This window comes from Mustela erminea, chromosome 5 (genome assembly GCF_009829155.1).
Source record: "Mustela erminea isolate mMusErm1 chromosome 5, mMusErm1.Pri, whole genome shotgun sequence".
Lineage (NCBI taxonomy): Eukaryota > Metazoa > Chordata > Mammalia > Carnivora > Mustelidae > Mustela > Mustela erminea.
In genome coordinates this window covers 20,431,602-20,448,022 of record NC_045618.1, presented here as the reverse complement: position 1 = coordinate 20,448,022, position 16,421 = coordinate 20,431,602, and the positions used below count along the sequence as shown (strand labels likewise).

General features: G+C 44.5%; 1 protein-coding gene across 2 annotated transcripts in view; it reads left to right on the top strand.

Annotated features, from left to right (window-relative positions):
• PCSK6 (proprotein convertase subtilisin/kexin type 6) overlaps nt 1–16,421 on the top strand; it is a 183,562-nt gene that overhangs the window by 16,682 nt on the left and 150,459 nt on the right. The window lies entirely within an intron of this gene.

Below are 16,421 nucleotides of genomic sequence, written 5' to 3'. Positions count from 1 at the left end.
AATAAATGTGACATATTCATGTAATGCGCCCTCTTTACTTAGCAAGAAAGAAGAGCAGACGAGCTCATTGACATAATATGGAGTAAAAGAAACCATGCCCCAAAGAGCTATCTGATCCCATGTACAGGAAGTTCTAGAACAGGCAAACTCCATCTGTAGTGGAATAAACTAATCTATAGGGGTAGATATGGTCTGGGAACATGCATGGGCAAGCTTTCTGGGGTGCTGGCTACATTGTATTATCTTGCTAGGGCTTTGGGTTCCATAAATATAAACATTTAGCAAAACTCAACAAATGTGCAATGAGCATTTGTTCATTTCATCATATGTCAATTTTACTTCAAAGGGGAAAAGCCATAAGCAAATACTGAACCCTCCGTAATGTGTATGTTGAAGTCTTTAGGAGAGAGGTGTACTGATACGGCAGTTTACTTTGGAACACACCAGAAGTAAGATGGACGGACAGATGGAGAGAGAGAGGCATGGATAGAAAGATGATGAGAAATGTGATAGAGTAATTGTAGTAATTATGTTAGTGGTAGAAACAAGGTGGTGGGTATGTGGGTGTTTGCCATACAAAATTCTTTCTTCTCTGCTGTATGCTTGAAAAATTGCCTAAGAAAATATTGGGAGAAAAAGGTTCCGAGTGTAGTGGTGGGGATATACGATGGATTTGGGAGAAATCTACTGTCCTTGGAAACATATTTATACATCTGTGTTTGGAGATGAGGATTCAAAGCCTAGAGATTTAGTGGGGCAAATGAGGTCATTAAAGAAAGCCCCATGGAATCTGACTGGTGGGGGGTGGGCAGCATAGGCTTTGTAAGGTGTTTTCTGGTCACACTGGCATCTGCAAAGATGACTGTGGCTCCTTGAGCCCCTAGCTTGTGTTTTCCAGGGACAGAAAGATTCAGCCCTGGGGAGAAGCATCCCAGTAAATGTAAATGAGCAGAGTCCTGCAGTTTAAGGACCTTCCTGCAGAGGAAAGATAAGCCCTCAGCAGATACCCCTGGCACGGCCCATGGTCGTCTGGGTTGCTTGCCTGCTAATTATCTTCTCGTCTTGCTCTGCAGTGTTTTTCTAGTTCCGAGATTTGAATTATTGACTTTATGTAGAATTTTCAGCCTCCCTCGTGTTGTCGAACGCAATAGCGGGAGTTAGCAGCCGTTTGTACAGAGTCCTCATGGGTGGGTGTCCTAAACTGGCCCCTAGCCCCTGTGCTCCCCGGGGACTTATCCCAGACCAGGTGCAACAGAGACAACAGCCATCAGGTTCTCTTACAGGAGAACCTCTGGGGGAGGAAGCTCCTGGTCCTGCTGGTAAATTTAGGGCACGTGTGAGGAGTGGGGGTAGGGAGAGAGGAAAAGAATGAAAGCATTATTCTAAGAAGCTGCTTTTATTTATAGATTCGCCTAATTCTATTAAAATGAATGCCAGAGGGATATAAAACTTGGAACACATAGCACATAATAGAAATGAAAGGACGTTAAGCTAAAGTAGGGAACAATGGTAAAACGAGAAGAGAGTTTCATACCAAGAGGAATATGTGACATTTTTCTGAAATAAAATCGTCTTCGAGCACATGGTACGGGAAAGTGAATTAAAAGAAGGACTTGGTGAAAAGAGGACTTGGAAGGAAACATAAAAATATTTCATAATGAAAAGGAGAAAGTGTTAAACTGACTCAAGGGGAAAACAAAGACAGAGATTGCACTAATTACATTATAGAGACAAATAAATAAAATGTCACTGTTGTAAAGGAAATAAAACTAATTAAATACTTAATATGCGTTAAGAGGAGTTGGCAAAATAAAATGTATCAAATATGATAAAATATGTAAATAGCCACAATTTGCCTGCGCCTTATTTCCTGCATATAAAACAGGAGATTTTTGATTCCCGTGATAACACATTAATGGGACAAGACACAGAGTAAGTGTCCGCATATATTAGACAGCCCGAAATCAAACAGGCGCTTTCAAATGAACGAATTGATGAATGAATGCGGATTCCTGAAAGCCAGGAGTTTAAAAACACACACTCAAAAGGCAAAGCAATGGAACTACCCTCTAAGATGAAAATCTAACACATTAAGGCATGAAAGAAAGTGCTAGTAACTCAACCTTTCTGCCTCAGCAGTTTCTACCGAAAAAGTGGAAGTTATCAGCACCTCCAACAATCAAACGCTTGGAACAGCGCCAGCCACCGAAGCAGACACTCAGTGCATATTAATGCTAATAATATCATCGTGGTGATTATTAATACCAAAAGGGAGGGGAAATAACATGTCCTTTCAATGTCAGGCATTGGAGGCAGATTAGGATTCAGAGCTAGTAAAAGGTGACCTGGAGAACATTGCAAATTGGATGCTTTTAACCTTTCATTTCTTTGGTGGGGAGAAGATTCTCTGATGCAAAAAGTTTAGGATGGGAAGGGCAGAAGTTAAGCCAGGCTAAGGAAAAGCCAATGAGGGGCAGCTGGGTGGCTCAGTCGGTTAAGCGTCTGCCTTCGGCTCAGGTCATGATCCTGGGGTCCTGGGATTGAGTCCTACATGGGGCTCCCTGCTCAGTGGGGAGTCTGCCTCTCCCACTACCCCTCCTCCCTGCTTGTGACCTCTCTCTCGAATAAGTGAATAAAATCTTTAAAAAAGAAAGAGCCAATGAGCCATAGTTTACAAAGCCAGGATATCCCAGGCTGCAGCCCGAAGCACAGGGAAGGTGCCCTCCTCAGCTCCTGGCTTGCTCAGCTGGGCTTGTCCCCACCACCACTCATGCAAAAGAGAGCCCTCTTGCTTGGAATTAATTAATGATGCTCTCCTGGGGATAAATAAAATAAGACTTTGGATTAAATGCAACTTTCCATGTCAGTTAGCCTACGTGGGCATTTGGGAGCCACATAGAGCTTATGAAGGAATAGTCTATTGCTTGAACGTGGCCAAAGAGGAGTAGCTCTCCCCGGTGTGTGTGTGCGCACCCATTAATTACAGCTGACACGTGTCCATGTTCATTCCCAAAGGAGCACTGGGTGCCTGGAGATGCTGGATTTTTTACACATTTTTCCAAACTTTTCGTAGTCTGGGAATCACTCAGGAGGGATTGCACAGAACACTGATTCTCCTAATTAAATGAACCAGAAGCATAATGGGACTCTGGGAACAAGGAGGCAGGAGATGGGTTGTTTTTTCTTCTCTTGTTCCCCAGCCCCCCATAATGGCCAAATTTCCCTGTGATGTATAAAGACACGCGTGTTTTTCATTTCATAGGGCTATTTTGATCTGGTAGCTCTTGCGGACAGGGCCAGTGGCAAAAATACAGACTCAGGAATTAGAAGAGGGGGGTTCTAATTCCAACACTTTTGCCTACAGATGGTCAATGGTTGGTGAGTCACCTAATGTCTCTGCATGTCAAGTCATAATATTCATTCTGTAAAGGATGTCTGTAATGATCATTACCCGAATGGTGTTCTCATCTGGCTGCTGGGTCCCAGTGTAGACTTAAGCCTCTGTGTAACTGAAGGGGTCAGTGGTTTTCAGGGCTGACGTGAAGCAGCCTCCTTCCATGGCAGACACTCCAGCCCCACACCCGCCATGCCAGGACCGTCAGCCCAGGGCCTGAAGGGCAGGTGGCTACCCCTCCCTTCCGAGAAACCCCTTCAGCACCTCTCCCCTACATTTTGCCTGGGTTGGTTCCGTATTGGATTTCAGAAAGTCTGTGGAATGCTGGGTACTTGGAGAGCCCTGGAGTGGGTGGGGTCACAACTCATCTTCTGACAGGATGGCTGAAATTTGGAATGCTCAAATTGCTGTAAACTGAGCATAATCTATAAATTCTGAGAGCAGATAGTTTGCAAGCTGCTGGGGAATAACACACCTTGTGCCACCAATTTCAGGGCACTAACAGCTGGTCACAAGGAATGCGTTCAGTGCAGTTCCAGAAGATGGTGGCCAGGGACCGTCCTTTCACACAGCAGGTCTGGAAATGGGCCCTCCAGGGTTGGTGCTGTCCTGGTGGTGTCTTCCTTCTACTCCACCACACTCAGCAGGGGATCTCTACCTTTGTGGTTGTAGCATGGCTGTTGGGTCACCTTCAGGACTCATGTCCAAGTTCCAGACAGGGTTGGGGGCAAAAGGTCAAAGGGCGAAGGCCTTTCCCTTTTTGTTCAGGAAGAGTCACCTTCCCCAGGGACTTACGCTGACACATCATGGGGTAGAACGATGTCCGTGGCCCTGCTAGCTGCAAGGGAGTCTCAGAAATCAGGATTTTAGATTCTACAATCTCTCTGGAAGGGATGGGCCACCGAGAAATGGCTGAAAGCAGGGGTAGATCAGCCAGAGACGCATCACAGTGGCTGTAGCCCGCTCCTGCTATTTTTTTTTTAAATTATTTATTTATTTATTTGACAGAGAGAGATCACAAGTTGGCAGAGAGGCAGACAGAGAGAGAGGGGGAAGCAGGCTCCCCGCCAAGCAGAGAGCCTGATGTGGGGCTAGATCCCAGGACCCTGGGATCATGACCCGAGCCAAAGGCAGAGGCTTTAACTCACTTTAGCCTGGCCGCTCCTGCTATCTTATGGATGATCAGGAAGGAAGGGGGAGGAGAGAGCCTTGTGCTACCACTAGAGAGAAATTACCTCTTAATGTGGCTCAGATGAAGCAGCAGTTCAGTCAGGGGCAGGCCCTAACCTAGCTGCTGCTGTGGGGATTGCAGAGGGGACCAGGACACGCCAGCTGGCCCCATCCCTTGCTCCCTAGCAAAGGAGATGCCTGTACCAATAACCATATACCAGAAGAATGTGGTGAATTATCTAGCTGGGGTGCCAGGGATACTGGAGGACTGGGAAGTGGGGCATCACTTCTGCTTTCCAGAGCAAAGTGGTGAGGCAGAGGGTGAGAAGACCGATGAGGATAATAATGGTGATGAGGATGGCGAGGGTCATGATGACGGTAACGATTAATGACGGTAACGGTTGATGACGGTGAGGATGATGGTATTGACCATGACAAGGATGGTAAACTCTTACTGGGCCAGAAATTCTCATTTGCTCCTTATAGCCACCCCACAACGTAGGAGCCTCTCGCTGCCTCCCGGGGGCAGATAAGGAAACTGAGGCAGGCATGTAGAGGTTAAGCGAGTTCCTCAGATTAGACATAGCAGAACCAGACCACAGGTATTCCTACTTCATTATCTTTAAAACATGTTATTTGATACACAGAAAATAGCTCCCATATGTGTTAGTTATAAAAAGCATAGTAATAGCACTTGTGAAGCCACTACCCAGTCCAGAAACTTAGACAGTCGTCAGTATTACCTATATATTTCTCTTCTGTCTTACCACTGCGAAAAGATTAACTGAGGCATATTAAAAATTTTAAGAATTTATTTGGGCAAAAATCTGTTTGAGTCGAGCAGCACCAAACTGGAAATGGTTGGGAGTGCCCTATTGATAGGAGAGAGAGAAATAAGGTGCCCAAGCAAAGCAAGGAAATGATTTGATTGGCTATAGCAGAAGTTATTACTCATTTGGAAACCCTTGTTGGCTGCTTGTGATTGGCTGTCTTTGGGTTTTGATTTCTAAGCCTTCAGGCATTTACAGGCTTAGGTTTTGGTTTGCTTTTGTAGGCTGCTAAGGAATCAGAGTCACCTCAGTCTAATGGCCTCCTTATTTAATTTAGTACCACCCTGGCACCACCTGTCCAGCTCCACAGGGTAACCGCTTTCCAAATGGTGTGTGTATCGCAGGCATAGAAATGCTTAGACCATGCATTGCTCAGTTTTGTTTTGGAGCTCTACAAAAATAATGTCTGAGGGTGCGTGGGTCTAGGACTTGTCTTTTTCCCCCTCCCTTAACATCATGTTCTGTTCATTTATTTTCACTACTGTGGTTCATTTATTTTCACTACTGTACAATGGTCATTGGCCAAGAAATCACAGAGTATCTGTCCATTCTCCTGGCAGTGAATGTTTGCCATTTTTATTAAGAACATTGTTGCTAAGAATAATCTTGTACATGGTGGCACCTATACCAGACTTGGGTACTTGCCTAGAATTGGGATGACTGGGTTTATATATTGTGGATACCAAACCTTTATCTCTTACAAGTGTAAGAAATAGCATTTTTCGGTTTGTGCATGTTTAAAAAAAATTTGTGCAGGTGTGTTCTGATTAAATTGAGTTAATGTTTATGTATTTGTATTATCAATCTTTTCTCTTTTTTATAATATTCTTAAGTTGTAGTTCATATGCCATATGATTTACTATTTAAAATATACAATCCAGTGGCTTTTAGTATATTTGCAGAGTTGTGCAACCATCATCGTAATCACTTTTAGAGCATTTCATCACCATGGAAAGAAACTCTGTACCCATTTCATCATTACCATTCTGCCCCACACCCCCAGCCACAGACAACTGCTAATCTACTTTTTATCTCTATAGATTTGCCTATTCTGGACATTCCATATAAAGAAATCATACAGTAGGTGGTCTGGCTTCTGAAAGAAGACTGGCTTCCCCCACTTAGTGTGTTTTCAGGGCTCATTCATTTTATAACTTCATTGTTTTTATTTCCAAATTGTATTCCACAGTATGACTGTACCAGTATATGGATGCTTTGTCTATCAGTCAGTGCACATTGAGGTTGTTTCCACTTTTTTGGCCATTATGAATTATGCTGCTGTGAGCATTCATGCATAAATTTTTGTGTGGGTGTATGTTTTTACTCCATTGGGATTATATCTGAGAGCGGAATTGCTGAGTCTTATGATAACTTAGTGTTTGGCCTATTAGAAACTGCCAGGCTGTTTTACAAAGTGTCTCCACCATCTGACAGTCTAATCAGCAGTATACAAGAGGTTCAGCTTCTTCACATCCTCATGAACCCTTGTCTTTTTTATTGTACCATCTTAGTGTTCATCGTGGTTTGGGTTTGCATTTCCCTGATGGCTAACGTTGAGCATCTTTTCATGTGCTTATTGGTCTTTTGTATTTCCTCTTTAGAGAACTGTCTGTTCAGGTCCTTTGCCCACTTATAATTGGTTTGTCTTTTATTATTATATATTCTAAATGCAAGTCCCTTTTCAAATATGTGATTTGCAAGTATTTTCTCCCATTCTGTGGATTGTCTTCTCACTTTCTTGATAGTGCTCTTTGCAGCACAAAAGCTATTGTTTTTGCCACCTCTTCTTCCATTCTCTTTGAATTGGTATATTTAGACCATTCATAGTTAAAGTAATTGTTGGTATTGTTAGGGAAATATCTACCATGTTTTCTGTTTGCATTTGTCCTCCCCCCACCCAACTTTCCCATCTTCTCTGATTATAATGGAGCCTTTTAGATATTTTCATCTTATTTCCTCTCTTGGTATATCAGTTTTACTCATCATCACATCCCACCCTCCTTGCCTTTGTCAGTTGTACCCACCACTGGCCTCTACCTCTTAGGATCCAACAGTTCCCACTGAAAGTAGGAAAGGAACCCAGGGCCATTGGAACATCACTTGGTTATCCAGAGGACAGAAAGGACAGCCTCCACAGAGCTCTTTGGGAGGCTGCTGTGCCTTGCCCAGGAATCTTCTTAACTTCTTGGTGAAGGGACAGTTGGTAGGGGTAGCTTAGCAGGTTTCACATAACACAGCCCTCCAACATTCCCCTTCTCCTGATTCCCACCTCACCATCAGTGGCAGCATTATTTAGGACCATGTCAGAGATGCCAGTTCTCGGGCCCTACGACATGCCTACTTCCTTAGAAACTCTGGGGGTGAGTCCAGAAATGGGGGTTTAACAAGCCCTCTGGTGCATTCAGTGCTTGCTAGAGCTTGGAGAGCCACTGTTCCACAGGATCAGAAAGTTCCAGCAGGTTCACCTTATCACCTGTTGATATCAGCTAGCCAGTCTTATAGATGGCAAACACCTCCTAGATATTTGAGTTACACATGAAATACTCTCATGGTGGGGAAAGCACCTATGTCCTCAAATTTGTCCAGATCTGGGCTATTACATTCTGTCCCCCTTCTTTGCACCTTCTTCAAATTTACTCTGATGCCTATTCCAGGCTCCTGCAGGGCACACTAGCCCTCTCCTTCCAAAAGCGGATGCTGGACCTCTAGGATCCTACTCATTTTATGGGCCCGGACAGTGAGGGATGTGGGCTAGGTTATGAGGGAAAAAGGCAGGGGTCCAGGAGCAGCTGTTGGAAGGCTTTGTCACAGAGGTCTTGTCCCTCACATGTGGCAAGATGGTTATTTATGCAGGCAAAAGATATCAGAGTTCTCTGCTGTAGCCCGTGTCTGCCTGCATCTGAGGGGCCCTCTTCCTCATCCTTCTGAATTGTAAGAGACCTAGGACTATCGAGCATTTCAACAGCTTTTTGACCCTGGAACCTTAAAATCATACTCTAGGGTCTGTCATGGGGGCCCTCTGGTTCTCTGAGTGTGTTCTTAATTGATTGTTTTTAGCTTATTTCTCTTTCTCCCCTATATATGCTCTGTAGAGTCTACCTGACCTTACAACCTTTGCAAGTTGCTGTTGCCACACCCCATTTTCCCAGTGCCTCACCCTCCTTCTATATTTCATTCCCATGTATCATTATGTGTAATCAAGAATGCTCTGGTTTTGCATATAATCTGAATGCTGTGGATTATCTTTATTCACACATACACACCCCTGCCTTCAGCAAGGTGGTAATCCCAGTGCTATCGGAATATATGCACAATCCAATCCGAGAGTTCAGTTTTGAGGGATCTATCTTAAGACCACTCCTAGTAACAATGACTTTCTTCGTCAGGGTCTCCACAGGAAAGGTAGGAGACATTCAAATCAGGGTACTTTGAGGTGGGTTACTAAGTAGATTAGCCTTTTTCAAAGGTATGGGCATTGTTCCAAGAAGCTACGGGGGACTATTAATAGCAGAGTTTTTCCATCCCGTGGCCCCAAAAGAATAAAGAGAGAAGGAGAGACTGTATTGGCAAGGTGCCCTAAGAAGAGCAGTGGCCTTCAGGAAGAGATAGAACTAGCCTGAAGTAACCCTGTATGGAGGGCCAGGGCAGTAAATAGGGCATCTTCACTCTCCTCTGCCCTTCCTTTGATCTCTTCCCAGGGTAGTTCATTACCAAACCCAACCCACAGCCAGAGGGCAGAGGAACCCATGGATGTAATCCATGTTCCTGGGGCAGAAAGCCAGGTGGAGGAAGTTGAAAAGTAGATTTTGAGGGGCAAATAGAGTTCTCTGGCCCACTTCCATATGTTCTTCTGAAAGTTTTAGTTTTATCACACTTAAGCACTTAATCTAGCTCAGATTTGTTTTTGTGTTTGATGAAAAGTAGGAACTTAAATTTTTCCCCCACAGGAATTTCCTAGCATCATCAGGTGGTAAGTCCTTCCTTTCACCATTGATGTTCCATCATAAATCAAGTTCTGTATTTGTATAGGTTTTATCTCTCTTTTCTGTTCCATGGGTTAATTTTTCTGTCTCTGACGCAATGCCTCACAAACTTTAGTACATAGCTTTATAATAAGGCTTGATATCTTGGCCCTTTTTTCTTCCATATTAACTTTGAGTCAGTTTGACAACTTCCACAAACCAGACAAAAACTCTGTCAGAAATTTGACTAAAATGTTATTTAATATATAAATCTATTTGATACCATCTATTATATCTTTATGATATGAGGTCTTCATATCCACAAATATGGTATATTTATTTAAGTCTCCTTTAATAGCTGTTGGTAAAGTTTAATAATTTGTTATGTGTAGAACTTACATATCTTTTCTCAAATGTATAGGTAATTAAGCTTTCCAACAGTTGTTGCTAGTGTATAGAAATGGAATGGATTTTTTTTAATATTGGCCTTATATCCAGCCACCCTATTATAAATGCCCTTATTTTTTCTAATAATTTGTCTATAGATATTATAGTTTCCTATGTAGTCATTTCACCAATGAATAATGTTAGCTTTATTTCTTCCTGAGCAATATTTAAGCTAATTACTTATTTATTGCTGGTGGTGCTGGCTGGACTTTCAGTATAATGAGCAATAAAAGCATTGCTTATAGATAACGTTCCTGATTTTACAGGGAAAGCTTTTACTATTTCTCTATTAAGATTAATACTTGCTATTTGTTTTTTATAGATAACTCTTTAGCAGGTTAAGGAAGTTACCTTCTCTTTCTACTTGCTAAGAGTTTCTCATTATATGGGCTTTTAATTTTATCAAAAACTTTTCCTAGGGGTGCCTGGGTGGCTCATTTGTTAGGTGTCCGCCTTCGGCTCAGGTCGTGATCCTGGGGTCCTGGGGTCCTGGGATCAAGCCCCGTGATGGGGGTGGGGGGGGGGGTCCCTGCTCAGCGGGAGGCCTGCTTCTCCCTCTCCCACTCCCCCTGCTTGTGTTCCCTCTCTCGTTGTCTCTCTCTCTATCAAATAAATAAATAAAATATTTATTTAAAAAAATTTTCTATATTTCTAATTTGTTGATGCAGTTAATTACATTTACTGCTTTTCTAGTGTGAAAATACCCTTGCATTTCTGGAATAAACTCAACTTGGTCATGGTGCGTTATCTTCTTTACTCACTGCTGAATTTGGTTTTCTCGTATTCCAGTTAGTAGTTTTGCTTTTATGTTTATGGGTAAAATGGAATTATAATCTTTTCTTATACTGTCCTTGTCTTGTTTAATATTAAGGATAATCTGGCCTCACTAGATTTTACTATGTCTATTCTCTGGAAGAGTTTCCGCTAGACTGGAATTATCGACACCTTGATATTTTGGTAGAGTTTACCTGTAAAACTGTCTAGGCCTGTTTTGTGGGAAAGAGAAAAGCTGTTTAACTAGTGCTTCAGTGTCTTTAATGGAAAGTCTGACTAGCCCTATAAGCATTTCTTCTTTAGTTAGTTTTCATAAGTTATATTTTCCAAGGATCTGTTCATGTCGTCTAAGTTTTCAAATTTGTTAGCTGAACATCATTGATAGTGCTTCCTTATTATTTTTTAATTTTCTGCTTTATCTGTAGTTGTATCTGTTTTTATTTTTAATATTCTTTGTGCCTTCTCATTTTTTAAATCAGTGTTGCTCTGGGCCTGCTTATCTCGCTAGATTTTTAAAGAACTACTTTTGGCTTTGTTTAATCTTATTATTATAAACTTACTTTCTGTTTTCTAGAGTTCTCCTAACTTTGTTATATTTTTTCTTCTCTAGTTTTTTTTTTTTTTAACTTTTTGTTAGACAATTTCGTGAATGCTCAGCATGTCTGTTTCTAGAATATGAACACCTAAGGTTGACTCTCCCCTTCTGGTGTCATGGTCATTAATGCTCTGAGTTGTCATATATAGTGTTTTCATCCATTACATTTTGAGTATTTTTAAATTTCCAATATGATGCTTTTTTTGACCCATGAGTTATACATACATGTGTGTGTTAATTTCCAAATGTGTGGGATTTTTACATTCCTCTTTATATTATCGATGTCACACTTAATCACACCATGATCAGAGACTTATGCCTGGAAACCAGTTCTTTGATACTTTGAAGAAATCAGTTATTTAGACCTGTCAGTTTTTAAAAATGTCCTGTGTGTCTGGAGAATAGTATTGTCCTCTGATGTTGGGTGCAGAGTTCTAAGTCTGCCAGAGCACGCACCTCTGGATAGAGCTGTTCAGATCCTGTCCACCACCGTTGACTTTTTGTCTGCGTGAATCTCTGTTGCTTAGGGATACTTCTGTGCCTTACGGCCTCTGGAGTCTGAGCGCTCCTTAAGGAGGAGCAGGCATTTCGACTGTCCCTGGAAGAATGAGTGGGTAGGAGGAGGGCCTAGGTGGAGGGAATAACAGAAATGCTCGTGAGAAAAAGGCGTGGTGTAGCCTCTGGGGAGAGGGCCAGAGGGAAGGGAGGTGACTGGGGCAAGGACAAGAGACCCTGGGAAAAGCTGCTCTTTAGAAAAGAGGCTGGAAAACAGTTGTCTGAGGGGTGAAGATAGGAGAAACCTAGGTGGTTTGAGCTGGGTGACCCTGGCATGGTAATGGTATGACTGAGTGAGAAGGATGTCCCCAGCCATGCCTGGGGACTGGAAAAGCAAGGGTAACCAAAGGTGAGGGACGAGCAATCTGGGGTTCTAAAGAGAACATGGTGGTAATAGCTGTTCCAAAGGCCTAGGACCAGGTAGGGCAGGATGGGTCAAGAATCCAGAGTGCTCAAGGTCATGATCAGTAGGAGGGGAGAATTATGGTGAGGGGGAAAACTGGAGTCTGGGGGCCCGGCTGGGGCCATGCTCCCAGTTGCTGGAATGGAGGGGACAGAGAGAGAGGATAGGCCTAGTCAGGAAAATTGAGGCCAGGGTGTTTGGAAGGTAGGTCATTTACCTGGGTGTTAGTCATGTGTTGGTGGCAAAATTGTGTAAAAGGAAGAGGGTGAGCTCCTTGATAATGGTAGTAAGGAATTGGTCTTTTATGACTGGCTCACTTCACTTAGCATCATGTCCTCAGAGTTCATCCATGTTGTAGCAGGTGTCAGAATTTCCTTCTTTTTTAAGGTGAAATAGCATTCCGTTGGATGTATATATCACATTTTGGCTGTTGATTCATGTGTCAATGAAAAGTTGTTGCTTCGACCTTTTGGCTGTTGTGACTAAAGCTGCTGTGAACATGGGTGTGCATAGATCTCTTTGAGCTCCTGCTTCCAGGTCTTTGGAACCACGTTGCTGTACCATTTTATATTCCCATCAGCAGCACACAGGGTTCTGATTTCTCCGCATCCTTGCCAACACTTGCGTCCTGGTTTTTTGGATAGTAGCAAGCCTAAGGTTTATGATATGGTACCTTACCGTGGTTTTGATTCCCATTTCTCTAGTGTTTAGTAACATTGAACATATTTCTTACAGGCTTATTGACCACTTGTATCTCATCTTTGGGGGAAATGTCTATTCAAATCTTTCGCCCATTTTCAAATTGCTGTAGTTGTAGTTGTAGGAGTTCTTTGTGTATTGTGGATATTAACCCCTTTTCAGATTTGTGATTTGCAAATAATTTTTTCATTCCGTTCAAAATTTTTAAGAAATAATAACAGTTCTTATAGGTTCAGTGGGAGGAGCTAGTAGTGGGGCTGGGTGAGGCTCTTTGGAGGTGGTGGGTGGAAGAGGTGACTTGGAGAGGATTTGAGTGTGTAGGATGAGTGTGTAGCAGTTGGTATCTGAACTTGGGACTCACATGTAGTGGGAGTGAGGGAAGTCAGGCTCTTACATTGGACATGCAGAAGAGTCATCCAGCTGGATGCTGCAGGTGCTGTGTGAGCACCTAGCCAGCCTGGGGGGCCACCTCCCGCCCAGCATACTTGTATGACTTGCAGGCCAATTAAGCTCTGGGATCTCTGGATGCTGGGAACAAGGTGGTGATTGTTTCTTTGATTTGGGGTCAAGACAACCTGTCAAACAAGTTGGGTTTTAGGGTTTTATCCCCTGGATCTTTTCTTCTATCCCATAGCCTTTCACCTTGACTAGGAGAAACCACATGAACAACTATTCGGTTTGAATATGTAGCATGCGGAACTACAGCCCAGAACTGCCGGTAGTAAATAGCTAGGTGCATAAAAGAATTCCCAGGGAGGGCGCCTGGGTGGCTCAGTGGGTTAAGCCGCTGCCTTCGGCTCAGGTCATGATCTCAGGGTCCTGGGATCGAGTCCCGCATCGGGCTCTCTGCTCAGCGGGGAGCCTGCTTCCCTCTCTCTCTTTCTGCCTGCCTCTCCGACTACTTGTCATTTCTCTCTGTCAAATAAATAAATAAAATCTTTAAAAAAAAAAAAAAAAGAATTCCCAGGGAGGGGCGCCTGGGTGGCTCAGTGGGTTAGGCCGCTGCCTTCTCAGGTCATGATCTCAGGGTCCTGGGATCGAGTCCTGCATCGGGCTCTCTGCTCAGCAGGGAGCCTGCTTCCCTCTCTCTCTCTCTGCCTGCCTCTCCGACTACTTGTGATTTCTCTCTGTCAAATAAATAAATAAAATCTTTAAAAAAAAAAAAAGAATTCCCAGGGAAAGATTGCTTGGGCTTGTTGGGGTAATCACAGTTTGTGCTTTTCCAAGTGAGGCTGATATGTAGGAATTATGTAGATGCTGACAGAGATACACGAGAAGCAGCTAAACTTAGCCTGGATTTGCTCAAGAAAGAGCTTAGAAAGGCAGGGCACCGAGTAATTCGACCCATCACTGAGAAATCTGAGCGATGGTTTGGCAAAGTTTGTGTCTGCACTTGTCACTGGAGAGACACAGAACTGAACAGAAGTCTTCAAAAGGAGGCCATCTGCAGAGAACTCTGGAACCTTTGGTGCCATGAAACACACTGCGGGATGCTGGAGTCTATTTCTGGCCGAGCAGAGACTCTGAGGGGGAACAGGTCACAAAATGACGATGGTTCCTAGACAGGTGAGCCAGCACTAGCTGGGAGCCTTGCTGAGGGCCACGTTGAGGCCTCCCACCACCACCCCCACCCCCGCTGCCCCTGAGAAGCCAGGCCATGTGGTGATCCAGGAACAAGTAGAGCCAGCCCCCCACTAGAATGATTCTGGAAAGTTGGGATAGCTCTCAACATTCAAACCTTGGGAGATTTCAGATAGGAGTTGGCATTTCTAGCTTCTCTTGAAAAACAGGAAGAGCTGGCCCCTTGCCCCTACAGGGCCACAGGCAGGGCGAAGGGGAAAGTGACCGCAGACTGCTGGTGTCCTGTTGGGTTTCATGACACACATTCCCTCTGCCCCACCCTGGCTCAAGCTCCCAGCAATATCTGGGAGAAACAGTGTTCAGTGAGGGTAGGGGCAGGGAAGTGGGATTTGGCGGGGGGTCATTCCCAGGGAGGGAGTGGACAGCGGCCCAGCCCTGTCAGGTCCTCACTGATCACCCAGTTCACGACGAACAACAACTAAGCCCTCTGAGAGCAGGTGTGCAGCCATGGGGTTGCGAGTCGCCCCCCAAAATAGGTGGATCCAGCCTCCCCCATCAAGGGGCTGTGTCATCAGAGTATCTGTAGGTGACGGTACACGTTAGAAGTATCAGTTCTCAGCGTTAGTAAGCGGTGACCATAAATCAGACAGAATCTCACGGTGCCTAATGAGCACGTCTCCCACTTGAAGTGAATTTATCTTTGCAGACCTGAGTGATGACATAAGACATGGAATTCGTTTTATAGACTCAGAAGTCTAGAACCTACAAAATGTGTCAGCCTGGAATCAATCATTTATTGACAGCTGTATTTTGTAACCGTTGAGAGGAGGGAAAGGGGAGAGAGAGAAAAGTGAGTTCAGGGAACGGAAAAACCCTAGACCGCAGATGTGGGAGAATACCACTCTCCAGGATGCTTAAGAGCCCTCCCCTCGGGTGTACCCGTCCCTGGAGGTCCACAACACAGCTCCTGTTCCCACATGCTCTGCGGGCACAGGCCTGGCCAGCACGGTGGTACCATTCATGCTGACCTTTTGGCTTCTGTCTAGGAGACATTATTTTCCCCATGGGAACCACTGATAAAAAAAAAAAGTCCACTTTTTTTTTTTTTTTAAATTAGAATCAAAGGGCAAATGGGATTTGTTCCTGAATTGACTTTGCACGTGGCTTTGGGGCAGGTGAGATGCACTTTACGTTCTTTTCTTTAAGAGATGATGTGAAAAGAGTGACCTGCGTGACTTCTTGCCACGTGCCAGCCCCGTTTACCCTCCTGACCATCGTGGAGGTGGGACCGTTAATCCCCGTTGCAGGGAAAGGGAATGAAAGGGGCAGAGGAATTAAGGGCCTTGCCCAGAGCCTCTTTTCAATCAAACAGAGGAGCTGCCATTCAGATCTGGGCTGCCTGACTATGAGGCCCGAGAGGGCAACTTGGAGTCCCATCAGAGTGTCCCCTATAGTCCATGCAAGGGAATGACTGAAGTCCCTTTGCCTCTCCCAGCTTGGCCTGCCATCCTTTCCCAGTGTGTGCCTCCTCTCTCTACCTGGCCCCATCTTTGCTCGAAAGCCGGGTAGAAAATGCTCCACCAGCAGGACACCAGCCTCTCAGAAGGCAGGTGTGGGTTTCTATCTTGGGATGGGTTTGCGCAGGTCATTACTCAGTTTACCATTCGAGCACTAGCTAGACAGAAGGGCTTCCTTTGGGTCTCCCTCCCCTTGCCCTACGGGACTCCCTCCTGTGGGCCTCTCTCCTGGAGGCAGGTCCTGCAGGGTAGGTAAGCCCTCTTGGATCCCGCCCCATATCTAGAATGGTGCCTGGTGCGGGAAGGCGGTCAGACACTTGCTGAGAATGAAGGGGTGAGTAGGCATCACTAGGAGTAAATACCCAGCAGGGTCCTGCTGAGGAGCTGGCCACCAGGGGTGTGTGGGTATTTGTCCGGTCCCTTGTTCACAAGACACTGTCCCAGTGAATCGTGTTCGGAGGTGAGAGGGCGGCCTGGCAGTGTGTTCTCCCCCG